Source organism: Bufo gargarizans, chromosome 6 (genome assembly GCF_014858855.1).
Source record: "Bufo gargarizans isolate SCDJY-AF-19 chromosome 6, ASM1485885v1, whole genome shotgun sequence".
In the NCBI taxonomy this organism is placed as follows: Eukaryota; Metazoa; Chordata; class Amphibia; order Anura; family Bufonidae; genus Bufo; species Bufo gargarizans.
This window is the reverse complement of record NC_058085.1, coordinates 41091005-41118938: the sequence shown is the minus strand read 5'-3', so window position 1 is coordinate 41118938 and position 27934 is coordinate 41091005. Positions and strand designations below refer to the sequence as shown.

The window sequence follows — 27934 nt, the reverse complement described above, 5'->3', positions numbered from 1 at the left end:
CCTGACTCCTCCCATACATGATCACATGGTCATGACATCTCACAGGTCCTTTACTTCCACCTGCAGCACAGCCTAGAGCCTGACTCCGCCCACACATGATCACATGGTCATGACATCTTACAGGTCCTTTACTTCCTCCTGGAGCACAGCCTGGAGCCTGACTCCTCCCACACATAATCACATGGTCATGATATCATCGCAGGTCCTTTGCTTCCTCCTGCAGCACAGCCTGCAGCCTGGCTCCTGCACATGGCGGTAGAAATAGGAACACTGGATGCTCCATGGTGAAGGATTGTCAGAGGAAGAGGAGGACACGCCCCGCCTGAGTAAGTGGTAAAGGGAACCCGTCATGTGGATATTTGATTATAATCTAACTAATTATATACAATCATTAACTTCTAGAAAGTACCTTAGATGTAGTCACTCACTGGTGTTACTTCATAATATACACACAAAGATGCCGCATGTTAATGAGCTGATTGGAGTCCAGCGTGTATTTAATTCAGAGCTATAGCCACTCCCCTGCCCACCGGCTGCTGAGTCATATGGAAAATAACTGTCAATCTGCAGCCGGTAGGCGGGGAGAGTCAGGAGTCCATGAATATTCATGTTGTCAGATTGACTGGGTCATTTAAAGAAAGTGACCCAGCATTTTGCTAAGAGAATCAGTCACTTATTCATGTTGCCCTTAGTTAGGACACCATAAAACTGGTAACAGGTTCCCTTTAAAGGGTTTGTCTCACTTCAGCAAGTGGCATTTGTTATGGCGAGAAAGTTAATACAAGGCATTACTAATGTATTATTGTCCATATTGCTTCGTATGCTGGCTGGATTCATTTTTCTATCTCAATATACACTGTTCGTTTCCATGGTTATGACCACCCTGCAATCCATCAGTGGTGGCCGTGCTTGCACACTATAGGAAAAATCACCAGCCTATGTGCTCTTCCATGGTCCTGGCTACCAGAAAGGGCTGAGTGCAAGCATGACCACCACTGATGGATTGCAGGGTGGTCGTAACCATGGAAACAAGCAGTGTATATTGTGATAGAAAGAAAAATGCAGAGAGCAAAGGAGGCAATGTAGACAATCACAATACATTAGTGTCTTGTATTAACTTTCTGTACATGATAAATGCCATTTTGTGAAGTAATACAACGCTTTTAAGGCCTGTTTAAAACCTGCGTTAAAGGATTTTGAAGCATTCTGGTGGGATGTTTTCTGGGTTGTGTCCTGATCTCTGCCGCTCCCCATTATAGTGGGTGTCTGGCAGCTTCTGGCAGTGTCAGATCTGGACATCTCTGACAGGAGAACAGCCGGAGACAGGAAATGCTACTGTGAAACTAGCCTCAGGCTCCACGTGCCGGACAGATCCGCGGCTCCACGTGCCGGACAGATCCGCGACTCCGCCCCGGCCTTATTATAGTCAATGGGGACAGAGCGGCAGTCAGGGGGCACACGTGGACTAGCAGCAGGACTGATCCGACAGGCTGTTCACCCGCGGACACAGCCTGCAGGACTCCACTGCCGCTACTGTGAAACTAGCCTAAGTGTGATGTAATCCTCCTTTTTTTTTTTTTTTTTTCTTTCTGTGAGGTCTGGAGCTGAAAACAAACATAGTGTGAAGTAAGGAAATGGACATCACAGCAATACAGTGGTGGCAGATATCACAGATGTGATATGCTGCCATCTTCTGAGTGAAATGCATCTAGCTATGCAGCTGAAACAGGGAATAATATGTCCCAAAAATGCATTAGGGAGACCAAAGAAAAGAAGCACAGCGATTATACAAACTTTATTGGAAGCATTTTACATTTTTCAAACTAGCACCTGGATCTGAATGCTTTCATATTAGCATGTCATTAAAAATGTTGTGTAGCCACATATACATGTATCTGTATAAGCGCCACCTTCTGATTGTTCAGGGGTGTTGGGAGTTGGACCTCTACACTGAGCTCATATTGAAAACCTATCCAGAGTACATGCCGGAGAAACCCTTTAACCCCTTAGGGACGCATGACGTACCGGTACGTCATGAGTTTAAAATAAGATTGTGGCGCTGCTGGGGTTAATCCGAACGAGATGCCGGCTGAAATCATTCAGCCGGCATCCTGTCACAACGCCGTGCCGGCGATCGCAGCAAACCGCAGGTCAATTCAGACCTGCGGTTTGCTGCGCTTTCAGCTGATTCTGGGTGGTGCAGGGGGGGTGTTGCGGGCGGTGCAGGAGGCAGGCGGTGCGGCAGGCGGGATCGCGATCCCCCGCCCTCCTCCCCTTGAATAATCATTGGTGTGCAGTGGTATACCAGGGTGTCAGCACATTGCTGACACCCTGGTATAAACTGCTGACATCGGCGATGCGATGTCAGCTGTATAACCCTTTCCATACCGCGGTCTGTACAGACCGCTGTATGGAAAAAGGTTAACCGCTCAGGGAGCACCCTCCCTCTCCCATCGGTGGGCTGCTGTGCCTTGAGAGCCCCCAGATAGCCCCCCGGCAGCCCCGGGCAAACGGGGAAGGTTCCCATGGCAACAGGACGCCTTCTCAGGCATCCTGCTGTCCATGGTGCTAACCAGATCTGTGCTAAAGGCATAGATCTGTTCAGACAAAGTGTAAGTAAAATACAGTACAGTACCCTATATAGTGTACTGTACTATATTATACAGACATCAGACCCAATGGATCTTCAAGAACCAAGTGGGTCTGGGTCATTTTTTTTTTTTTTAAAGTGACAAAAGTTAAGATAAAAAAAAAAAAAAAACACTACACATATTAGGTATCGCCGTGTCCGTAATGACCTGATCTATAAAACGGTCATGTTACTTTCCCCGCATGGTGAACGCCATAAAAAAAAAAAACTATGAGAAAATTGAAATTTTGCCCACCTTACTTCCCAAAAAAGGTAATAAAAAGTGATCAAAAAAGTCGCATTTACGCCAAAATAGTACCAATCAAACCGTCATCTCATCCCGCAAAACATTTTTTATCATAGTACGTCACTAAAAGTGTAATAGCAAGCGATCAAAAAGTCATATGCACCCCAAAATAGTGCCAATCAAACCGTCATCTCATCCCACAAATAATGAGACCCTACTTAAGATAATCGCCAAAAAACTGAAAAAACTATGGCTCTTAGACTATGGACACTACAACATTTTTTTTGTTTTAAAAATGAAATCATTGTGTAAAACTTATATAAATAAAAAAAATTGTATACATATTAGGTATCGCCGTGTCCGTGACAACCTGCTCTATAAAATTACCACATGATCTAACCTGTCAGATGAATGTTGTAAATAACAAAAGAAGTGCGAAAAAAGCTATTTCTTGTTACCATGTACCCTAAACTAGTACCAAAAAAATTCCACCCTATCCCGTAGTTTCTAAAATGGGGTCACTTTTTTGGGAGTTTCTACTCCAGGGGTGCATCAGGGGGCTTCAAATGGGACATGGTGTAAATAAACCAGTCCAGCAAAATCTGGCTTCCAAAAACCATACGGCGCACCTTTCCCTCTACGCCCTACTGTGTGCCCGTACAGTAGTTTACAGCCACATATGGGGTGTTTCTGTAAATGGCAGAGTCAGGGCAATAAAGATACAGTCTTGTTTGGCTGTTAACCCTTGCTTTGCTAGTGGAAAAAATGGGTTAAAATGGAAAATTAGGCAAAAAAATTAAATTCTCAAATTTCATCCCCATTTGCCAATAACTCTTGTGCAACACCTAAAGGGTTAACAAAGTTTGTAAAATCAGTTTTAAATACCTTGAGGGGTGTAGTTTATAGAATGGGGTCATTTTTGGGCGGTTTCTATCATGTAAGCTTCACAAAGTGACTTCAGAGCTGTAGTGGTCCCTAAAAATTGGGTTTTTGTAAATTTCTGAAAAAATTCAAGATTTGCTTCTAAACTTCTAAGCCTTGTGACATCCACAAAAAATAAAATATCATTCCCAAAATAATTCAAACATGAAGTAGACGTATGGAGAATGTAAAGTCATCAAAATTGTTGGGGGTATTACTATGTATTACAGAAGTAGAGAAACTGAAACTTTGAAATTTGCAAATTTTGCCAAATTTTTGGTAAATTCAGTATTTTTTTTTATGCAAAAAAAAATTATTTTTTAACTTAATTTTACCAGTGTCATGAAGTACAATATGTGACGAAAAAACAATCTCAGAATGGCCTGGATAAGTCAAAGTGTTTTAAAGTTATCAGCACTTAAAGGGACACTGGTCAGATTTGCAAAAAGTCCTTAAGGGGTTAATGACCGCTGTATTTCGTCTTGCCACTTGTTAAAAAAAAATAAAAATCTATTAAACTACAACATCTGTGTGGTCGCAAGGAGCTGCCAAAAACCAAATCTGCCAACCCAATGTCTGTCTAGATCAGGCATGCTCAACCTGCGGCCCTCCAGCTGTTGCAAAACTACAACTCCCATAATTCCCTGACAGTCTACAGCTATCATCCTACAGAAGGGCATCGTGGGAGTTGCAGTTTTACAACAGCTGGAGGGCTGCAGGTTGAGCGACCCTAGTCTAGATAGTAATAATAATCTTTATTTCCAGGACGTCCTCCATGACAGCACAAATGGAGGATGTCCTTATGTACCGCTAAAGGTACAGGAAGCACAGAGCTGTTACAAGCCCCTCCCTCCCCTCCAACACCAGTGTTCTTCCTGTCCCTTACAGGTCAGCAGCCAACACGGAGGATCCCTGGCATAGGAGCCCAGGATAGGATTGGGGGGAATTATGCTTCTACTTTTATCCCTGAACCGGAGGGTTTGGCTAGCACCCCTTTAGCGGGGTCTCCTGGCCTTACCATTGAGGCCGCGGGGTCTGGTTGCGGTGTCCGCTTTCTCTCTGGAGAGGCTCTCTGCTCCGTACTGCATACTCCTTCTCCGTCTCAGTTTTACGTGCAGGGTGCAGCCATATTGAGCGTGGTCCCAGGAGCATCACTTCCGGCGGCTTTGGTGCACCTCTGCAAGCCGGGTGACGTCCTCCTGTGAGATGTCCGGCGAGAGAGCACGCTGGAATGCCTGGCGTGGTGTGGATGGCCTAACAAAGCAGGAGTCCCCGTTAGGAATGGACTCTCATTATCCATTTTGGGATTCTCCTGTAGGATGGATTCCCAGAAGAGGGAGGAGCAGACTGGTGGCGGAAGGGGGCAGGACTATTAAGGTATGGTGGGAAATCAAATGTTTGTGTACTCCACCATGGAAGGTCCAGTGTCTGGTCGGTCTGTGCTGGGTTCAGAACCTCCTGCCCAGGGTCATGTAAGTCAGGTGTGCTGTATAGGACCTGTAATAATACTTTGGGATTTGTGACTAGCTAGCAGTTTGTTTTGTAATTTAAGGATGATAAAGATGTGGTGCATAAAAATCCTTCTGAACCTAAAATGAAAGTGAAAAGATGTGTGACTTGTGCTAAGAAGCCGGCAGAGTCTTACTTTAAACAACTTTGCAGCTCCTGCATTGATAGATTGATAAAAGAAGAACAGCCATCTTTATCAGCTGAAATTACGAAGATTATAAAGGAGGAAGTACACTCCTCAGTGGTCAAATTAATGCCAAAATCTGTTCCGCAGTCTCATGTTAGAAGACCTAGAGCTGATATGGGCTCAGATTAAAGAGAATGAATCCACTAGTAACATTGGATTAGAGGGAGAAATGGATGAAATTGCTTCTTGTCCTGCAAAAGAGGGAATAAAGTTCTTTTTTTCATCCGAGGATTTAGACGTTCTCATTTCTGCTGTCTGTCAGACAATGGACGTAGAGGACGTCGCCCAACCTCGTTCTATACAGGACGAGATGTTTGGCGGACTAAAAGCAAAAAAGAAAACACTCTTTCCAGTAAATGAAAATCTAAAATTACTCATATTGGAGGAATGGGAGGAAGCGGAAAAGAGGCTTTACATATCTCGTGAGTTTAAGAATCGTCTAGGCTTTAATGCAGAAGATACAAAATTGTGGGTGGATACCCTGAAAATGTATATACTCATTGCAAAAGTAATAAAAGAAAACTCCTTGCCCTTAGGAATCAAACGGCTTAAGGACGTTATGGATAGAAAAATAGATGGTCTTTAAAAAAAAATTCTGCTAGGTATCTTCTGCATTGATCAATACAAATATTGACGCTACTTCACTGTCTCGATTATTATTTTCATGGCTCTCCCAACTAGAAAACCATCTAAAGATGAAAATCTCCAGGGGAGAAATTCTGCAGTCCATTCCACTTTTAAAAATGGCAACTGCGTTTGTCTCTGATGCTTCGGCGGAATCTATTAGATTCGCTGCCAGAGGCAGTTCCCTTTCAAATGCCTCCGGACGAGCATTGTGGCTTAAGAGGTGGTCTGGGGACATTCCGTCAAAAAATAAGCTTTGTACTATCCCATTATCTGGTACTTACAGTTGCAAGAAAAAGTATGTGACCCCATATGGAATTATCTGAATTTCTGCACAAATTGGTCATAAAATGTGATCTGATCTTCATCTAAGTCACAACAATAGACAATCACAGTCTGTTTAAACTAATAACATACAAAGAATTAAATGTAATCATGTTTTTATTGAACACCCCATGTAAACATTCACAGTGCAGGTGGAAAAAGTATGTGAACCCTTGGATTTAATAACTGGTTGAACCTCCTTTTGGCAGCAATAACTTCAACCAAACGTTTCCTGTAGTTGCAGATCAGACGTGCACAACGGTCAAAAGTAATTCTTGACCATTCCTCTACAGAACTGTTTAAAGTTCAGCAATATTCTTGGGATGTCTGGTGTGAATCGCTTTCTTGAGATGCCACAGCATCTCAATCGGGTTGAGGTCAGGACTCTGACTGGGCCTCTCCAGAAGGCGGATTTTCTTCTGTTTAAGCCATTCTGTTGTTGATTTACTTCTATGCTTTGGGTTGTTGTCCTGTTGCAACACCCATCGTCTGTTGAGCTTCAGCTGGTGGACAGATGGCCTTAAGTTCTCCTGCAAAATGTCTTGATAAACTTGGGAATTTTTCCTTGATGATAGCAATCCGTCCAGGCCCTGACACAGCAAAGCAGCCCCAAACCATGATGCCCCACCACCATACTTCACAGTTGGGATGAGGTTTTGATGTTGGTGTGCTGTGCCTCTTTTTCTCCAAACATAGTGTTGTGTGTTTCTTCCAAACAACTCAACATTGGTTTCATCTGTCCACAGAATATTTTGCCAGTACTGCTGTGGAACATCCAGGTGCTCTTGTGCAAACTGTAAACGTGCAGCAATGTTTTTTTTTTTTAACAGCAGCGGCTTCCTCTGTGGTATCCTCCCATGAAATCCATTCTTGTTTAGTGTTTTACGTATCGTAGATTCGCTAACAGGGATGTTAGCATATGCCAGAGACTTTTGTAAGTCTTTAGTTGACACTCTCTAGGATTCTTCTTCACCTCATTGAGCAGTCTGCGCTGTGCTCTTGCAGTCATCTTTACAGGACGGCCACTCCTAGAGAGAGTAGCAGCAGTGGTGAACTTTCTCCATTTATAGACAATTTGTCTTACCGTGGACTGATGAACAGCAAGGCTTTTGGAGATACTTTTATAACCCTTTCCAGCTTTATGCAAGTCAACAATTCTTAATCATAGGTCTTCTGAGAGCTCGTTTGTGCGAGGCATCATTCACATCAGGCAATGCTTCTTGTGAAAAGAAAACCCAGAACTGGTGTGTGTTTTTTATAGGGCAGGGCAGCTGTAACCACCACCTCCAATCTCATCTCATTGATTAGACTCCAGTTGGCTGACACCTCATTCCCAATTAGCTCTTGTAGATGCCATTAGTCTAGGGGTTCACATAATTTTCCCACATGCACTGTAAATGTTTACATGGTGTGTTCAATAAAAACATGGTAACATTTAATTCTTTGTGTGTTATTAGTTTAAGCAGACTGTGATTGTCTATTGTTCAGATAACATGTTATGACCAATTTGTGAAGAAATCCATATAATTCCAAAGGGTTCACATACTTTTTCTTGTAACTGTATGTTTTTGGCCCTGTTCAGGATTCTATTCTGGAAAATGCTACAGAAAAAAAGAGAGGGTTTCCAGAGGACAAAAATAAAAAGTCCCAGTCCTTTCAGAAGCCAGGTCCCCGATATACGTCTCGGTCTTACAGAGGCAAAGGTAAATCAGGAAGGTGGAGTTACCCAAAGGGATGTAAGGGTAGAGGGTTCCTCCTTAATCCAAATACTACACAACAAAAACAATGACATTCTTTTGGTGGGAGGAAGATTGAAAACCTTCCTTCCACAATGGGAAGAAATTACTCACAATACTTGGATTTTAGAAACAACAGAGGAAGGATACAGAATACAATTTGTATATTCTCCCCCTATTGAGTTTATAAGCCATCAAGCCAGTACCTCCAGAACAAATCGGTCTGGGACATTACTCTTGAGTTTTTTGTTTTGTTTGTTTTTTTAAAGCCAAATGGGACATATCGATCCATTCTAAACCTAAAAATACTGAAAAAATTATTTTTGATCAAAAGATCCGCATTCCAAAGTCGGTAAGATGGAGTCTTTCATGGTGGAGAGATTCAGAGAACTTATAATTTTGAATTCCATGAACTTTAGAACCTCACATTCTAGTAACAACAGATGCCAGCTAGTCGGGCTGGGGAGACCAGGTGTATGACTTATAATTTTTAGGGTCCCTGGGGTGACAATCTCTCTCACAGGTCCTCAAACTTCAGGGAGTTGAGAGCAGTCTTGGAAACTTTCCTAAAAGTGGAGAATCTTCTAAAGGCCTACATGTACAGGTTCTCTCAGGCAACATTGCAACAGTATTATTCCTGAAACATCAAGGGGGGTCAAGATTTCCGCCCCTTCCAGTGGCTGTAGATGCTTTGTCTCAGAGTTGGGATATGAATCTGGCCTATGCCTTCCCGTCTTTTCCTCTAATTGGGTCAACCCTGAAAAAGCTGAGGTCGGAATGAGTAACTCTGGTCCTAATAGCTCCATATTGGCAGAAACAAAGCTGGCTCCCAATTCTAAAGAACTTGGCATTGGAAGAACCCTTTTTTCTTCCCTCAGAAGACGACCTATTGTCTCAGGGGCCTCTTTGGCATCCACAAGTGCACAGGTTGAAGCTGGCAGCATGGATTCTGAAGAGCAGATACTAAGAGCCAGGGGCCTGTCGGAAAGAGTTATAACAACCATGCTACAAATTCACAAGATGATTACTTCTACCATCTAAGGTAAGATTTTAAAGAAATTTCATTCCTGGTTTGTTTCTCTTCAAAAAAAGTCAATTTCCCCTTCTATTCAGGACATTCTAGAATTTCTGCAGGAAGGTTTTAACATGGGTCTCAGGCCCAATAAAAGTTCAGATTTCAGCTTTGAGTTGGTTACTTGACTTCCCTCTAGCAGAGCACAATTGGATAAAAACATTTTCTCGTGCCATCTCCAGAATCCGGCCTCTGGTAAGAAAGTCAGTCCCTCCTTGGGACTTGTCACTAGTATTGGAGAACCTATGTAATCCTCCTTTTAAACCTTTAGAAAACTGTGAAATAAAAATGCTCTCTTTCAAAAGAGTATTTCTAGTGGCGATAACATTGGCAAGGAGAGTAGGAGAGATGCAGGCTTTTTCTTCAGGAGAACCATATATGAGGATTCTGGATGACAGAGTCATCTTAAAATTGGACCCAGCCTTTATGCCAAAAGTCGTTTTTGTACAGGTCCGAAGAATGCGAAATAGCGACGTTTTCATACTAGATGTTCCTCGTTCAGTAATACAATATTTAGAAGTCACTCGCCCCTTTAGGAAAGATTCAGCTTTATTTGTACAATTCGCAGGGAAGAATAAGGGAAAACAAGCTTCAAAATCCACTATTGCAAGATGGATTAGATCAACAATCCAGCAAGCTTATACTTCCCAGAATAAAGACCGTCTATTCAAAGTCACAGCCCATTCTACTCAGGCAGTGGCTGCTTCTTAGGTGGAAAGAGCTAATGCCTCACTGGAACAAATCTGCAGGGCAGCTACCTGGTCTAGTTTTCAAACCTTCTACAGACTAGACCTATCTGCTAATAGAGACCTAGCCTTTGGACGTAAAGTCCTACAGGCTGTGGTCCCTCCCTAGTTTATCTGGTATTGCTCCATGTGTGCTGTCATGATGGACTTCCTGGAAAGTAGAATTTAGACTTAACGGTAAATAGTTTTCCGACATGACAGCACCCTACTTATCCTTCTCTAAATATATATGGTTTATTACTTGGAAATTTGTGTAGATATATGTATATGTGTTGCTTAACCGATGTGATGATTTAAAAACACTGGTGTTTGAGGGGAGGGAGGGGCTTTTAACCTCTTCAGGACACAGGGCGTACCGATACGCCCTGATGTCCTGGTACTTAAGGACACAGGGCGTATGGGTACGTCCTGTGTATTTCCGATCACCGCCGCCCGGCAGGCGATGATCGGAACCCACCATCAGTGCTCCAGACTAAAAAAAATACCTAGTAGCCATTGGCTCCTGAACTGAAAAATTTAGTTGCCAAATCAAATTTTTAGGAGCCAAATTAAAACCGAATCAAAATTTTGGTATCGTGACAACGCTATGCCAATCAGATCGACGTAGGGTTGTTTTGATACCAAAATTTTGATTAGCTTTCGTCACCATAAAAAAGTATTGCGATACTCAATACCACGCAAAAAAAAAAACATCAAAAAAAGCTGCGTGCATTTCGCATTTTATGAAACATTCGGGGCCCATAATAGCACAGTCCTATCCTATTTTTTGGGGTGACAAGGTGACTAAAAAATGGCGAATGCTCACCGCATAGGAGATATTTTTTAATAATTTAATAGTTTGGACAGCGCTATGTAATATGTTTATTTATTTATTGTTTATATATTTTAGATGTAAAATTTGGAAAGGGGGGATTTAAACTTAATATTTTAGGGTACTTTCAGTTTTATCCCCATGCATTCTGAATGGAGAGTAATCCGTTCAGGATGCATCAGGATGTCGTCAGTTCAGTCATTTTGACTGATCAGGCAAAAGATAAAACCGCAGCATGCTACGGTTTTATCTCCGGCGAAAAAAACTGAAGATTTGCCTGAATGCCGGATCCGGCATTTTTCCCCATAGGAATGTATTAGTTCCAGATCTGGCATTCAAAATACCGGAAAGCACCCGCACTAAATCCGGACCCATTCACTTCTATGGGGCTGTGCACATCAGCGGTGATTTTCACACATCACTTGTGCGTTGCGTGAAAATCGCAGCATGCTCTATGTTGTGCGTTTTTCACGCAATGCAGGCCCCATAGAAGTTAATGGGGCTGCGTGAAAATTGCAAGCAAGTGCGGATGCGGTGCGATTTTCACGCATGGTTGCTAGGATGAAAGTCTATTCACTGTATTATTTTCCCTTATAAATGGTTCTAAGGGAAAATGATAGCATTCTTTAATACAGAATGCTTAGTAGAAGGTCAATATAATAAACATTGGTGGCGCAGAGCGCCCCCCAACACCCCAGTATAATAAACATTGGTGGCGCAGTGCGCCCCCCCCATATAATAAACATTGGTGGCGCAGTGCGCCCCCCCCCATATAATAAACATTGGTGGCGCAGAGCGCCCCCCAACACCCCAGTATAATAAACATTGGTGGCGCAGTGCGCACCCCCCACCAACACCACTGCGCTGCTGAGAATTCTAGAGTCTGACTCGCGGTTCTTTTAACTCAAATAATCGAATGAGTCACTAACTTTAAGTCGGATCTTTTTTGATTCTTTTAACCTGAGACTCATTCGATTCTTTCTTAGACTCCCTGTACTTGTGTCAGTGACTCAGAGCTGCTAGTGCTTGCCTTGCCTCAGCTCTGATTGGTTGGTGGGCGGGGAGGGGAGGAGCTGGCAGAAGCAGCTTCCACTCTAGGGTCAGATTACTCTCCTCCAGAGTCCCTCCCCTCCCTGCTGCCAGCGGCTCTGCTATTGTGTGCTGTGACTCACTGACTCAGCTCTGATTGGTTGGTGGGTGGGGAGGGGCTGGCAGAAGCAGCTTCCACTCTAGGGTCAGATTACACTTCTCCCGAGTCCCTCCCCTCCCTGCTGCCAGCGGCTCTGCTATTGTGTGCTGTGACTCACTGAGTCAGACTGAGAAAAACATCGGCGGTGGTGGGGCAGAGAACTATCAGCTCCTATTCAACGGCAGAGCTGCGGCGGGTCTAGTCGCAAATGGCGACAAGACTAAAAAGTCGTCGCCATTTGTAAATGCTAAGTCGCATTGGCGACCACTTTGGTCGCCATCTGGAGCCCCAAATCATTGAGCAGGCACCTCGGCTAAATGCGCGGGAGTTGTCCCGTGACCCCCCTGTGTCTGAATTGACCTGCGGTTTGCGGCGGTGATCGGGTCCCCATGCGGCTGTAGGGGGGACCCGATGGCATGGAAGGCAGCCGCCTGGATCTCACAGTCCGGAAGCTGTATGAGTAATACACACAGTATTACTCATACAGCCAATGCATTCCAATACAGAAGTATTGGAATGCATTGCAAAGGATTAGACCCCCAAAAGTTCAAGTCCCAAAGTGGGACAAAAAAAGAAAGTAAAAAAAAAAGTTGAAAAAATAAAGTTTTCCCCCCAAATAATTAAACGTTCCAAGTAAAAAAAATAAATAAAAAAAAATTAATTTTCCCTAAATAAAGTTAAAAAACTATTAGTAAAAAATAGGGGGGAAAAAAAAGGTATACATATTAGGTATTGCCGTGTCGTATCAACCGACTCTAAAAACATATCACATGACCTAACCCCTCAGATAAACACCCCGATTTTTTTTTTTATAAAAACTGTGCTAAATAAACCATTTTTTGGTCCCTTACATCACAAAAAGTGTAAGGCCTCTTTCACACGGGCGTCAGTTTTTTTGCCCGGATAAGAGCTGGGTGCGTTGTGGGAAAATGCGCGGTTTTCCCGCGCGAGTGCAAAACATTGTCATGCGTTGCACTCGCGTGAGAAAAATCGCGCATGTTTGGTACCCAAACCCGAACTTCTTCACAGAAGTTCGGGCTTGGGATTGATGTTCTGAAGATTGTATTATTTTCCCTTATAACATGGTTAAAAGGGAAAATAATAGCATTCTGAATACAGAATGCATAGTAAAACAGCGCTAGAGGGGTTAAAATAAAATAAAAAATAATTTAACTCGCCTTAGTCCACTTGATCACAAAGCCCGGCATCTCCTTGTGTCTCCTCTGCGCTGAACAGGACCTGGGGTGAGCTGCTCCATTAAATACCGGTTAAGGACCTGCGATGACGTCACTCCGGTCCGGTCACCATGGTAAAAGACCATGTGATGACCGGAGTGACGTCATCGTAGGTCCTTAACCGGTATTTAATGGAGCAGCTCACCCCAGGTCCTGTTCAGCGCAGAGGAGACACAAGGAGATACCGGCTTCGTGATCAAGTGGACTAAGGTGAGTTAAATTATTTTTTATTTTATTTTAACCCCTCTAGCGCTGTTTTACTATGCATTCTGTATTCAGAATGCTATTATTTTCCCTTATAACCATGTGTCACGGCTGTTTAAGGGTAACAAGAGTATACACAGTAAAAAGAGCTACTGACCGGACCCAAACTAGGGAAGAGAAAGGGTGACCCCTGTCAGACCCTCAACACTCTCCCTATGCTGCTAAAGCACATGCCCGGATCCAAATGGTGGAACGAGGCATGCCCGCGTACCTTAGACTGATGAGCCCTGTAACCCCTACAATAGTGGAAGGGGCACGGCCTCCGATGCCCTGCACAGAATAAGGAGGGAACCGGGGCCACCTCAGATCCAGTCAGGAAATCACCAGGTACATAACAAAGTCTGCACACTTAGCTGATGGAGCTGCAGCCGTAGAGAAGACGGATCCAAGGACCGCTGGCAATATCCGGAGTGCTTGCAGCAGCAGAACACAGGTCCAGAGAACTAGTAGCTAAAGGAGTGAAGATACTCAAGGCAGAGCTACAACTGAAAGGAGAAATATAATCCACGCCCTGCAATAGGAGGAGGGGTGATTTAAAGGCAGAGAAATCAAACGCAGGAGAGACAGCTGAGAGTAAGACCTCATCACAGGGGCGGAGAAACAGAACAGTGAGAAAACCTCCAACCCTAAGTGACATCATCACAGGGGTGGAGACACAGAGCTTTGAGAACGTCTCAAAGCTCTGGTAGTGACAGTACCCCCCCTTCTACGGGTGGACTCCGGACACCCAGGACCCACCTTCCCAGGATGAGCCCTATGAAATGCCCTGATAAGGCGAGTGGCTTTAATGTCCGACATCGGAACCCACATCCTCTCCTCAGGACCATAACCCTTCCAATGAACGAGGTACTGAAGAGAACCGCGGACAATGCGAGAGTCCACAATTCTGGAAACCTCAAACTCCAGATTGCCATCAACCAAAATCGGAGGAGGAGGCAAAGAGAAGGGTACCGTGGGATGGACATATGGTTTTAAGAGAGATCTGTGAAAAACATTATGTATCTTCCAAACCCGTGGAAGATCAAGGCGGAAGGCAACAGGATTGATGACTGACAAAATTTTATAAGGCCCAATAAACTTGGGGCCCAATTTCCAGGAGGGAACCTTCAGTTTAATATTTCTTGTAGACAACCACACCAGATCACCCACATTCAGGTCCGGACCAGGCACACGTCTCTTATCAGCCACACGCTTATACTTCTCACTCATCTTTCTGAGATTACTCTGAATCTTTTGCCAAATGGTAGACAAAGACGAGGAAAATCTCTCCTCCTCAGGTAAACCAGAAAGAGCCCCTCCCGAGAATGTCCCAAACTGCGGATGGAACCCATATGCACCAAAAAATGGTGACTTATCAGAAGATTCCTGACGACGGTTGTTCAAAGCAAACTCAGCAAGAGGGAGAAATGAACACCAATCCTCCTGGTTCTCTGCCACAAAACAGCGCAAATATGTCTCCAGATTCTGATTGAGGCGCTCAGTCTGACCATTCGACTGCGGGTGAAAAGCAGAAGAGAAGGACAGCCGAACCCCCAGGCGAGAACAGAAAGCCTTCCAGAACCTGGACACAAACTGCGTGCCTCTATCGGAAACAATCTCAGAGGGAATGCCGTGCAATTTAACAATATGATTGACAAAAGCTTGCGCCAACGTTTTAGCATTGGGTAAACCAGGGAAAGGAACGAAATGAGCCATCTTGCTAAAACGGTCCACGACCACCAGGATCACCGACTTCCCCGAGGAACGAGGAAGATCTGTGATAAAGTCCATGGACAGGTGTGTCCAAGGACGGGAAGGTATGGGTAACGGGAGAAGGGAACCTGAAGGTCGTGAACGAGGGACCTTAGCGCGAGCGCACGTCTCACAAGCCGCCACAAAACCCTCCACAGACTTACGAAGAGCCGGCCACCAAAATCTCCGACGAATGAGATCTACCGTGGCTCTATTCCCGGGGTGACCAGCAAGAACTGTATCATGATGTTCCTTAAAGAGTTTGTGACGTAGCTCAGGAGGCACGAACAACTTCCCGGAGGGACAACGGGCAGGTGCCTCAGACTGGGCAGCCTGGACCTCGGCCTCCAAATCGGAATATAGAGCAGAAACAACTACCCCCTCCGCCAAAATGGGACCCGGGTCCTCGGAGTTTCCTCCTCCCGGAAAACAGCGAGAGAGAGCATCAGCCTTCACATTCTTGATCCCAGGGCGGAAAGTAACAACAAAATTAAATCTGGAGAAGAACAGAGACCATCTGGCCTGTCTCGGATTCATACGCCTGGCCGACTCCAGGTACGCCAGATTCTTATGGTCGGTAAAAACGGTGATAGGGTGCCTGGCCCCCTCCAACCAATGGCGCCAATCCTCGAAAGCCAACTTGATGGCCAACAACTCCCTATCTCCCACATCATAGTTTCTCTCTGCCGGGGAGAGTTTTCTAGAGAAAAAGGCACAAGGTCGCCATTTGGCAGGAGAGGGGCCCTGGGACAAAACTGCACCCACACCCACCTCGGAAGCATCCACCTCAACAATAAAAGGTAAGGAAACATCGGGATGCAGCAAGATGGGAGCAGACGCAAAACTCTCTTTAATCTTAGAAAAGGCTGCAAGCGCCTCCTCCGACCAAGAGGAAAAATCCGTCCCCTTTTTTGTCATGTCAGTAAGGGGTTTGACAATAGAGGAATAGTTCAAAATGAACTTTCTGTAGTAGTTAGCAAAACCCAGAAAGCGCATCAATGCCTTCTGATTTTCAGGAAGCTCCCACTCCAGCACAGCACGGACCTTCTCCGGATCCATGCGAAAACCAGAAGCAGAGAGGAGAAAACCCAGAAATTGAATCTCTGATACCATAAAAAGACATTTCTCCAGCTTGGCATACAGTTTATTTTCCCGCAGTATCTGCAGGACCTGAAAAAGATGATCCTGATGAGTCTGAACATCAGGGGAAAAAATCAAAATATCATCAAGATACACCAATACAAATTTCCCCATTAAATGATAGAAAATACTATTAACAAAATGCTGAAAGACGGCCGGAGCATTCATCAGGCCGAAAGGCATAACGAGATTCTCGAAATGCCCGTTAGGGGTATTAAAGGCAGTTTTCCATTCATCCCCCTCTCTGACCCTGACCAGGTTGTACGCGCCTCTCAGATCCAATTTGGAAAACACCTTGGCCCCAACAATTTGGTTGAAGAGGTCCGGGATCAGAGGAAGGGGATAGGGATCGCGAATCGTGATACGGTTCAGCTCCCTAAAATCTAAGCAAGGTCTCAGAGAGCCATCTTTTTTTTTAACAAAAAAAAAACCCGCGGCAACAGGCGACTTTGAGGGACGAATATGCCCCTTCTCGAGACTCTCAGAGATATAGGTTCGCATTGCGAGTCTCTCCGGTTGTGAGAGATTGTAGAGGCGTGCCTTTGGCAGCTTGGTGCCGGGAATGAGGTTAATGGGACAGTCAAACTCCCGGTGAGGAGGTAGCTCCTGAACACCGCTCTCGGAAAACACATCCGAGAAATCAGAGAGAAATGATGGCAGAGTTTTAGTAGACACCTCAGCAAGAGTGGCTGTGAGACAATTCTCTCTACAAAAGTCACTCCACTCATTTATTTGCCTTCCTTGCCAATCAATAGTGGGGTTATGTCTAGTGAGCCAGGGTAGCCCCAAAACTAGAGGAGAAGGCAATCCGTTAAGGACAAAACAAGATATCTCCTCCACATGAGTGTCACCTACAGCTAGCCGGATATTGTGAACAATGCCTTTCAGAGATCTCTGCGAGAGTGGGGCAGAGTCAATAGCAAAAACAGGTATATCCTTTTCTAATGTACAAACCTGAAACCCATGCAAAGCTACAAATTGAGTGTCAATAAGATTGACGGCCGCTCCACTATCGACAAAAATCTCACAAGGAATGACCTTGCTCTCTAGCGCCACCCTGGCAGACAGGAGAAAACGGGAACTGCAGGTCAGAGGAAAAGCATCAATTCCCACATCAACTTTGCCCAAAGTAGCAGATGAAGCAGAACTTGATGATCTACCTCTTGAGGTTTTTCTCTTATTATCGCTCTTAGTACAGTTCAGGAATCTCCTAGACGGACAAACATTTGCCAAATGACCTATGCCCCCACAACAAAAACACACCATATTCTGAGGACTAAATCCTCTTTTATCAGGGGCAAGTCGGCCTAGCTGCATGGGCTCCTCCTCAGAGGGGAGCGAGACAGGATGAGACCCCTGCATACTGAATGAGTCCGCACCATTGCCCCTAGACTGACAATGGCTGGACGGAGAGGTCTTGTTTCTTTCCCTTAGACGCCTGTCAAGGCGTACCGCCAATGACATGGCAGACTCTAAGGATGTTGGTCTCTCATGGAAAGCAAAGGCATCTTTCAAACCCTCTGAGAGACCATGACAGAACTGACTTCGGAGTGCAGCATCATTCCAGCCTGAATCAGCTGCCCATCTCCGAAATTCAGAACAATAACGCTCCGCAGACAGTTTGTTCTGGCATAGAACACGTAAGTTCGATTCTGCCAGAGCAACACGATCCGGGTCATCATATATCTGCCCCAGGGCCACAAAAAACCTCTCCACGGATCGCAGGGAAGGATCCCCTGATGGCAGCGAAAAAGCCCAAGTCTGAGCATTAACTCTGAGCAGGGAGATGACAATCCTCACCCTCTGTTCCTCATTACCAGAGGAGTGGGGACACAAACAAAAATGGAGTTTACATGCCTCTCTGAAGCGAACAAAATTCTCACTGCCCCCGGAGAACGTTTCCGGAAGTGAGACCTTTGGCTCGCAACAGACTCCATGAGCCGGAGCAGAGCCCAATGCTTGTAGCTGAGTCAGAGATTGACGGAGATCCGCTACTTTCAAAGAAAGACCCTGCATGCGGTCAACCAGGTCAGAAAGCGGATCCATGTCAACAAGGACGGTTTTGGTGGATTATAATGTCACGGCTGTTTAAGGGTAACAAGAGTATACACAGTAAAAAGAGCTACTGACCGGACCCAAACTAGGGAAGAGAAAGGGTGACCCTTGTCAGACCCTCAACACTCTCCCTATGCTGCTAAAGCACATGCCCGGATCCAAATGGTGGAACGAGGCATGCCCGCGTACCTTAGACTGATGAGCCCTGTAACCCCTACAATAGTGGAAGGGGCACGGCCTCCGATGCCCTGCACAGAATAAGGAGGGAACCGGGGCCACCTCAGATCCAGTCAGGAAATCACCAGGTACATAACAAAGTCTGCACACTTAGCTGATGGAGCTGCAGCCGTAGAGAAGACGGATCCAAGGACCGCTGGCAATATCCGGAGTGCTTGCAGCAGCAGAACACAGGTCCAGAGAACTAGTAGCTAAAGGAGTGAAGATACTCAAGGCAGAGCTACAACTGAAAGGAGAAATATAATCCACGCCCTGCAATAGGAGGAGGGGTGATTTAAAGGCAGAGAAATCAAACGCAGGAGAGACAGCTGAGAGTAAGACCTCATCACAGGGGCGGAGAAACAGAACAGTGAGAAAACCTCCAACCCTAAGTGACATCATCACAGGGGTGGAGACACAGAGCTTTGAGAACGTCTCAAAGCTCTGGTAGTGACACCATGTTATAAGGGAAAATAATAATGATCGGGTCTCCATCCCGATCGTCTCCTAGCAACCGTGCGTGAAATTCGCACTGCATCCGTACTTGCTTGCAGATGCTATGCGATTTTCACGCACCCCATTCACTTCTATGGGGCCTGCGTCACGTCAAAATCGGCCAATATAGAGCATGCTGCGATTTCCACTGAACGCACAAGTGATGCGTGAAAAACAACGCTCATGTGCACAGCCCCATAGAAATGAATGGGTCAGGATTTAGTGCGGGTGCTATACATTCGCCGCACGGATCGCACCCACACGGAAACTCGCCCGTGTGAAAGGGGCCTAATAGCAAGCTATCAAAAAGTCATATGCACCCAAAAATAGTGCCAATCAAACCGTCATCTCATCCCGCAAAAAATTAGACCCTAGCTAAGGCTACTTTCACACTTGCGGCAGTGTGATCCGACGGGCAGTTCCGTCGTCGGAACTGGCCGCCGGATCCGCCGATCTGCCGCTGACTGAAAGCATTTGTGAGACGGATCCGGATGCGGATCCTTCTCACAAATGCATTGCAAGGACGGATCCGTCATGTACATTTTTTTTCTCATTTTTACCGATCTGCGCACCGATGATCCTGATGAGTCTGAACATCAGGGGAAAAAATCAAAATATCATCAAGATACACCAATACAAATTTCCCCATTAAATGATAGAAAATACTATTAACAAAATGCTGAAAGACGGCCGGAGCATTCATCAGGCCGAAAGGCATAACGAGATTCTCGAAATGCCCGTTAGGGGTATTAAAGGCAGTTTTCCATTCATCCCCCTCTCTGACCCTGACCAGGTTGTACGCGCCTCTCAGATCCAATTTGGAAAACACCTTGGCCCCAACAATTTGGTTGAAGAGGTCCGGGATCAGAGGAAGGGGATAGGGATCGCGAATCGTGATACGGTTCAGCTCCCTAATATCTAAGCAAGGTCTCAGAGAGCCATCTTTTTTTTTAACAAAAAAAAAACCCGCGGCAACAGGCGACTTTGAGGGACGAATATGCCCCTTCTCGAGACTCTCAGAGATATAGGTTCGCATTGCGAGTCTCTCCGGTTGTGAGAGATTGTAGAGGCGTGCCTTTGGCAGCTTGGTGCCGGGAATGAGGTTAATGGGACAGTCAAACTCCCGGTGAGGAGGTAGCTCCTGAACACCGCTCTCGGAAAACACATCCGAGAAATCAGAGAGAAATGATGGCAGAGTTTTAGTAGACACCTCAGCAAGAGTGGCTGTGAGACAATTCTCTCTACAAAAGTCACTCCACTCATTTATTTGCCTTCCTTGCCAATCAATAGTGGGGTTATGTCTAGTGAGCCAGGGTAGCCCCAAAACTAGAGGAGAAGGCAATCCGTTAAGGACAAAACAAGATATCTCCTCCACATGAGTGTCACCTACAGCTAGCCGGATATTGTGAACAATGCCTTTCAGAGATCTCTGCGAGAGTGGGGCAGAGTCAATAGCAAAAACAGGTATATCCTTTTCTAATGTACAAACCTGAAACCCATGCAAAGCTACAAATTGAGTGTCAATAAGATTGACGGCCGCTCCACTATCGACAAAAATCTCACAAGGAATGACCTTGCTCTCTAGCGCCACCCTGGCAGACAGGAGAAAACGGGAACTGCAGGTCAGAGGAAAAGCATCAATTCCCACATCAACTTTGCCCAAAGTAGCAGATGAAGCAGAACTTGATGATCTACCTCTTGAGGTTTTTCTCTTATTATCGCTCTTAGTACAGTTCAGGAATCTCCTAGACGGACAAACATTTGCCAAATGACCTATGCCCCCACAACAAAAACACACCATATTCTGAGGACTAAATCCTCTTTTATCAGGGGCAAGTCGGCCTAGCTGCATGGGCTCCTCCTCAGAGGGGAGCGAGACAGGATGAGACCCCTGCATACTGAATGAGTCCGCACCATTGCCCCTAGACTGACAATGGCTGGACGGAGAGGTCTTGTTTCTTTCCCTTAGACGCCTGTCAAGGCGTACCGCCAATGACATGGCAGACTCTAAGGATGTTGGTCTCTCATGGAAAGCAAAGGCATCTTTCAAACCCTCTGAGAGACCATGACAGAACTGACTTCGGAGTGCAGCATCATTCCAGCCTGAATCAGCTGCCCATCTCCGAAATTCAGAACAATAACGCTCCGCAGACAGTTTGTTCTGGCATAGAACACGTAAGTTCGATTCTGCCAGAGCAACACGATCCGGGTCATCATATATCTGCCCCAGGGCCACAAAAAACCTCTCCACGGATCGCAGGGAAGGATCCCCTGATGGCAGCGAAAAAGCCCAAGTCTGAGCATTAACTCTGAGCAGGGAGATGACAATCCTCACCCTCTGTTCCTCATTACCAGAGGAGTGGGGACACAAACAAAAATGGAGTTTACATGCCTCTCTGAAGCGAACAAAATTCTCACTGCCCCCGGAGAACGTTTCCGGAAGTGAGACCTTTGGCTCGCAACAGACTCCATGAGCCGGAGCAGAGCCCAATGCTTGTAGCTGAGTCAGAGATTGACGGAGATCCGCTACTTTCAAAGAAAGACCCTGCATGCGGTCAACCAGGTCAGAAAGCGGATCCATGTCAACAAGGACGGTTTTGGTGGATTATAATGTCACGGCTGTTTAAGGGTAACAAGAGTATACACAGTAAAAAGAGCTACTGACCGGACCCAAACTAGGGAAGAGAAAGGGTGACCCTTGTCAGACCCTCAACACTCTCCCTATGCTGCTAAAGCACATGCCCGGATCCAAATGGTGGAACGAGGCATGCCCGCGTACCTTAGACTGATGAGCCCTGTAACCCCTACAATAGTGGAAGGGGCACGGCCTCCGATGCCCTGCACAGAATAAGGAGGGAACCGGGGCCACCTCAGATCCAGTCAGGAAATCACCAGGTACATAACAAAGTCTGCACACTTAGCTGATGGAGCTGCAGCCGTAGAGAAGACGGATCCAAGGACCGCTGGCAATATCCGGAGTGCTTGCAGCAGCAGAACACAGGTCCAGAGAACTAGTAGCTAAAGGAGTGAAGATACTCAAGGCAGAGCTACAACTGAAAGGAGAAATATAATCCACGCCCTGCAATAGGAGGAGGGGTGATTTAAAGGCAGAGAAATCAAACGCAGGAGAGACAGCTGAGAGTAAGACCTCATCACAGGGGCGGAGAAACAGAACAGTGAGAAAACCTCCAACCCTAAGTGACATCATCACAGGGGTGGAGACACAGAGCTTTGAGAACGTCTCAAAGCTCTGGTAGTGACACCATGTTATAAGGGAAAATAATAATGATCGGGTCTCCATCCCGATCGTCTCCTAGCAACCGTGCGTGAAATTCGCACTGCATCCGTACTTGCTTGCAGATGCTATGCGATTTTCACGCACCCCATTCACTTCTATGGGGCCTGCGTCACGTCAAAATCGGCCAATATAGAGCATGCTGCGATTTCCACTGAACGCACAAGTGATGCGTGAAAAACAACGCTCATGTGCACAGCCCCATAGAAATGAATGGGTCAGGATTTAGTGCGGGTGCTATACATTCGCCGCACGGATCGCACCCACACGGAAACTCGCCCGTGTGAAAGGGGCCTAATAGCAAGCTATCAAAAAGTCATATGCACCCAAAAATAGTGCCAATCAAACCGTCATCTCATCCCGCAAAAAATTAGACCCTAGCTAAGGCTACTTTCACACTTGCGGCAGTGTGATCCGACGGGCAGTTCCGTCGTCGGAACTGGCCGCCGGATCCGCCGATCTGCCGCTGACTGAAAGCATTTGTGAGACGGATCCGGATGCGGATCCTTCTCACAAATGCATTGCAAGGACGGATCCGTCATGTACATTTTTTTTCTCATTTTTACCGATCTGCGCACCGATCTGCGCACCGATCTGATTTTTTTTGGTTTGTTTCAAAAATGATATTATTGTGTAAAACTTACATAAATAAAAAAAAAAGTATACATATTAGGTATCGCAGCGTCTGTGAGAACCTGGTCTTCAAAAATATCACATGATCTAACCTGTCAGATGAATGTTGTAAAAAACAAAAAATAAAAACGGTGCCAAAACAGCTATTTCTTGTTACCTTGCCTCACAAAAAGTGTAATATAGAGTGTGGCAAACATCGCCACTTATAGAATGTCTTTCTTATCTGTACCTCTTCCCCTCCCCCCTTTTCCTGTGCCATTGTTTCCCCAGCAGGGTGTTGTCTCAGGGACACTGGGAGACCTGTTTAAACTAGCTGCAGTGTCCCCCCTCAACCTCCCATCGGCCCTTGCTATTGTCTGACCCCACCTTTCCTTGTAGCATAGTAAATTAGTAATCTATGTATTGTATGTAAATGAGGCTGTTGGAGGTTTGAAAGCAGGTGCGCATGCCTAGTAAAATCAGTTGACTCCCAAACTGTGTGTCGTCCAGTTACTGGGGAAATTGTCTCTTGGATATTGACCTGCTTCTTCAGCTACAAGGGGATTTAAGTAAAGATATTGAGGGTATACCTTAAAGCTCTGCAACATAGAGCAACCAAAAATCATATGTACCCTAAACTAATACCAACAATACTGCCACCCTATCCCGTAGTTTCTAAAATGGGGTCACTTTTTTGGAGTTTCTACTCTAGGGGTGCATCAGGGGGGCTTCAAATGGGACATGGTGTCAAAAAAAACAGTCCAGCAAAATCTGCCTTCCAAAAACCGTATAGCATTCCTTTCCTTCTGCTCCCTGCCGTGTGCCCATACAGCAGTTTACGACCACATATGGGGGTTTTCTGTAAACTACAGAATCGGGGCCATAAATATTGAGTTTTGTTTGGCTGTTAACCTTTGCTTTTGTTACTGGGAAAAATGGATTAAAATGGAAAATTTGGCCAAAAATTTGAACTCTGAAATTTCATCTCCATTTGCCAATAACTCTTGTGGAACACCTAAAGGGTTAACAATGTTTGTAAAATCAGTTTTGAATACCTTGAGGGGTGTAGTTTCTTAGATGGGGTCACTTTTATAGAGTTTCTACTCATGGGGTGCATCGGGGGACCTCAAATGGGACATGGTGTAAAAAAAAACAGTCCAGCAAAATTTGCCTTCCAAAAACCGTATAGGCATTCCTTTCCTTCTGCGCCTTGACGTGTGCCCGAACAGCGGTTTACAACCACATATGGGGTGTTTCTGTAAACTACAGAATCAGGGCCATAAATATTGAGTTTGGTTTGGCTGTTAACCCTTGCTTTGTAACTGGAAAAAAATTATTAAAATGGAAAATCTGCCAAAAAAGTGAAGTTCTGAAGTTGTATCTCTATTTTCCATTAATTCTTGTGGAACACCTAAAGGGTTAACAAAGTCAGTTTTGAATACCTTGAGGGGTGTAGTTTCTAGAATGGGGTCATTTTTGGGTGGTTTCTATTATGTAAGCCTTGCAAAGTGACTTCAGACCTGAACTGGTCCCTAAAAATTGGGTTTTTGAAGATTTTCTTCTAAACTTCTAAGCCTTGTAACATCCCCAAAAAATAAAATATCATTCTCAAAATGATCCAAACATGAAGTAGACATATGGGGAATGTAAAGTAATAACTATTTTTGGAGGTATTACTATGTATTATAAAAGTAGAGAAATTGAAACTTGGAAATTTGCTATTTTAAAAAAAAAAAAGTTTTTGGTATTTTTTTTATAAATATTTATTTTTTGGACTTCATGACATGAAGTACAATATGTGAAGAAAAAAATCAATCTCAGAATGGCCTGGATAAGTCAAAGCGTTTTAAAGTTATCAGTACTTAAAGTGACACTGGTCAGATTTGCAAAAAATGGCCTGGTCCTTAAGGTGAAATAAGGCTGTGTCCTGAAGGGGTTAAAGCCTAGGATGGTCAATAGTGGTAACATGCTGTTCATGGCATCACTGACATCTTCTATTGGCTGTAGGGTCATGTGAAGGTGGGACATACCATAAATTTGCCTTGACCTCACCTATGTTTCGATCACTATAAAAAGAGAGAACACAACATCTACACTTTATTATCTCCTCCGATGTCTCCTCTTATTATCTCCAGTTATTGTATTTTACATGGGATTTTGTAGGATTTTACACTGTCTAATCTTCTTTCCATTCAGGTTCCTACAATATAGGATCCGCTCAGTGGATATCTTCTATATAAGATCCCTCTCTTGATTGACCCAACAAGAATGGGTAGAGACAAGGATGAGATGGCGGAGAGTATATTAAATCTCACCATAGAGATCCTCTTCCGGCTTACTGGAGAGGTGAGAGATTCTGATGATGTCACATTACATCATCTTATCTATGTTACTAACAGATGGACATGACTGGAGAGGTGAGGGACTCTGGAGATGTATGGAGTGATATTTATTACTGTGTTTCTCCATAACCAGGACTACACAGTAGTAAAGAAGACCTCTAGTGAGCACTGTCAGGCCCCTGTGTCTGAAGGATGTGGAAGAACCCTGAGCCCAATCATGGAGCCTCTACCTCACCCCCTGATACACGAGGAAATCAATAGAGAGAAGATCCTAGAACTCACCAACAAGATGATTCAGCTGCTGACTGGAGAGGTGACACTGGGAATGCTGGGACTTTATACAGGAAAGTTATGAAGGGATCTGGGTGATGACTGTATCATTGTGTTGTCAGGTTCCTATAAGGTGTCAGGATGTCACCGTCTATTTCTCCATGGAGGAGTGGGAGTATTTAGAAGGACACACAGATCAGTACAAGGACATTCTGATGGAGGATCACCGGCCCCTCACACCACCAGGTAATAGACATGACTAAAGGCGTCCTCTCATTATCTTTATGTAAGGAATGAATTCAGTCACTGGATGTGTTTCCTACAGTTAAGGAAGAGAGAACAACACCGGAGAGATATACCAGTCCTCTTCTTCCACAGGATGGTTCAGAAGAAGATCACAATGTCCCACAGGATGATAAGGTCTCATGAAATGTTCCCTATGATCTGTAGAAGGCTGTGAAGATCTTGTGCTCAGTCTTGTTTTATCCACCAGTATTATATGATTTATCCTTGTATAATGAGAAAGGTGGAGATGGCAGGATTACAGCTGACCATAGACATTACATGTTGTCTGGATCTTCTCACAATTTTCTGCCTGTACAGACTTTTAAGATGGCCTCCTCTGTGAACTGCTGCAGATGTTTTGTGGTTGCACAAGAGTAGCACAACAGTTTGCCCTGGGGCCCTTAGAACTCTAGTTAATCTACTGTGTCCTTTATACTATAATCACTAGTAAGCACGGTGTTCTAGTGGTGATAATCAGTTCTCACCTCTCCTGTGTTCTCCCCTGTCCCTTATACTAGGTACAGTATCTTCATACCTGCAGTCATCCCAAAACTGGTAGACAGAATAGGAAGACAGCATTAAAGGGTTTGTTCAGGAATAAGTAACTTTTCTCATTTGTCCGCAGCCTCTACTATGGAAAGAGTCATACCTACCTGATACCCTTAGCTCCGGTTATGTGTGCCAGCTCCTGTGTGTCCATCTTCCAGTAAATGTTGTTTGCTTCCTCGCCGGCATAGGCATGGTCACCTGCTTCCAGTCATTGGCTGATGTTCAGTTTTTATCGCACAGGTGCAATGCGTTTTGCACACGGGTGATAAACTGACTGTGGTACCCGAACCCAGACTTCTTTACTGAAGATCGGTGTTCTGTATTTTTTATTATTTTCCATTATAACATGGTTATAATGGAAAATATTAGCATTCTTTGATTCAGAATGCTAAGTAAAAGATCTATTGTGGGGTTAAAAATTAAAAAAAGTAACTCTCCTCATCCACTTGATTGCGCAGCCGGGCTCGTCTTCTTTCTTCTTCTTCTTCTTCTTCTTCTTCTTCTTCTTCTTCTTGCAGGACCTGGCTGGAAAGGGACCTTCGGTGACGTCATCGCGCTCACCACATGGTGAGCGCGGTGATGTCAACGCAGGTCCTGCTGAATTAAAATAGAAAGTTCTTCTATCTTCATTCAGCAGGACCTGTGCTGACGTGAGCACCTTTTACTTGCCATTCTGAATTAAAGAATGCTATTATTTTCCGTTATAATGGAAAATAATAAAGTAAATGGAGTCCCAGGTAACTCATCCCTCGTGAAAATCCCATTGCATCCGCTGTTGCTTGCGGATGCTTGCGATTTTCACACATCCCCATTCATTTCTATAGGGCTTGAGTTGCGTGAAAAACGCTGAATATAGAACATGCAGCGATTTTCACGCAACGCACAAGTGATGCGTGAAAATCACCATTTATCTGAACAGCCTCATTGAAGTGAATGGGTCCGGATTCAGTGCAGGTGCAATGCGTTACGCATTGTACCCGCGCAGAATTATCACCCGTGTGAAAGGGGCCTTATACAGGAGACCTGCAGATATTTGGGTCAGATAACTCCTGCTGTCCGGTCATTTTTGGTTGTCTTTTCAGGTCATCTAAAACCTTCCACACGACTTCTCCAATTGTCTGGTGACTTCTACAATATTTCTTTTACAGCTTGTGAATCCGGGTGAAGATCTGAACAATATTAATCCTACAGAGACATATGTGAGGGGTGATGAGCAGAGTACAGAGGACATTCCTACAGATAACCGCCCAGGTGAGTAGTGACCACTAAGTAATGCAGAGAAGACTCACAGATTCTACTCCTTCACTGGATGATATAATTTTATGTTACATTTTTAGGTTCTGTCAGATCGGCAGTCTTGTTGTTCAGATGTATGGAGAGGACACAGTGCTCTGCGCGCTCTTAGGCCTCTTTCTGGCCATGCAATGTGACTTTCATCGGTCATATGGCC

At 44.9% G+C, this 27934-nt stretch overlaps 1 long non-coding RNA gene and 1 pseudogene across 2 annotated transcripts; both read left to right on the top strand.

Moving 5' to 3' along the window:
• The window catches only part of LOC122939846, a 213905-nt pseudogene that overhangs the window by 178918 nt on the left and 7053 nt on the right, over nucleotides 1-27934 (top strand).
• On the top strand, nucleotides 206-25568 carry LOC122939875. Of its 2 annotated transcripts, XR_006390195.1 has the most exons (4): nucleotides 212-326; nucleotides 9056-9219; nucleotides 25235-25384; nucleotides 25514-25568. It is a non-coding gene; the product is annotated as an uncharacterized LOC122939875 (long non-coding RNA). The 2 variants fall into 2 exon arrangements; XR_006390194.1 differs by lacking the exon at nucleotides 9056-9219 and having other exon boundaries at nucleotides 206-326.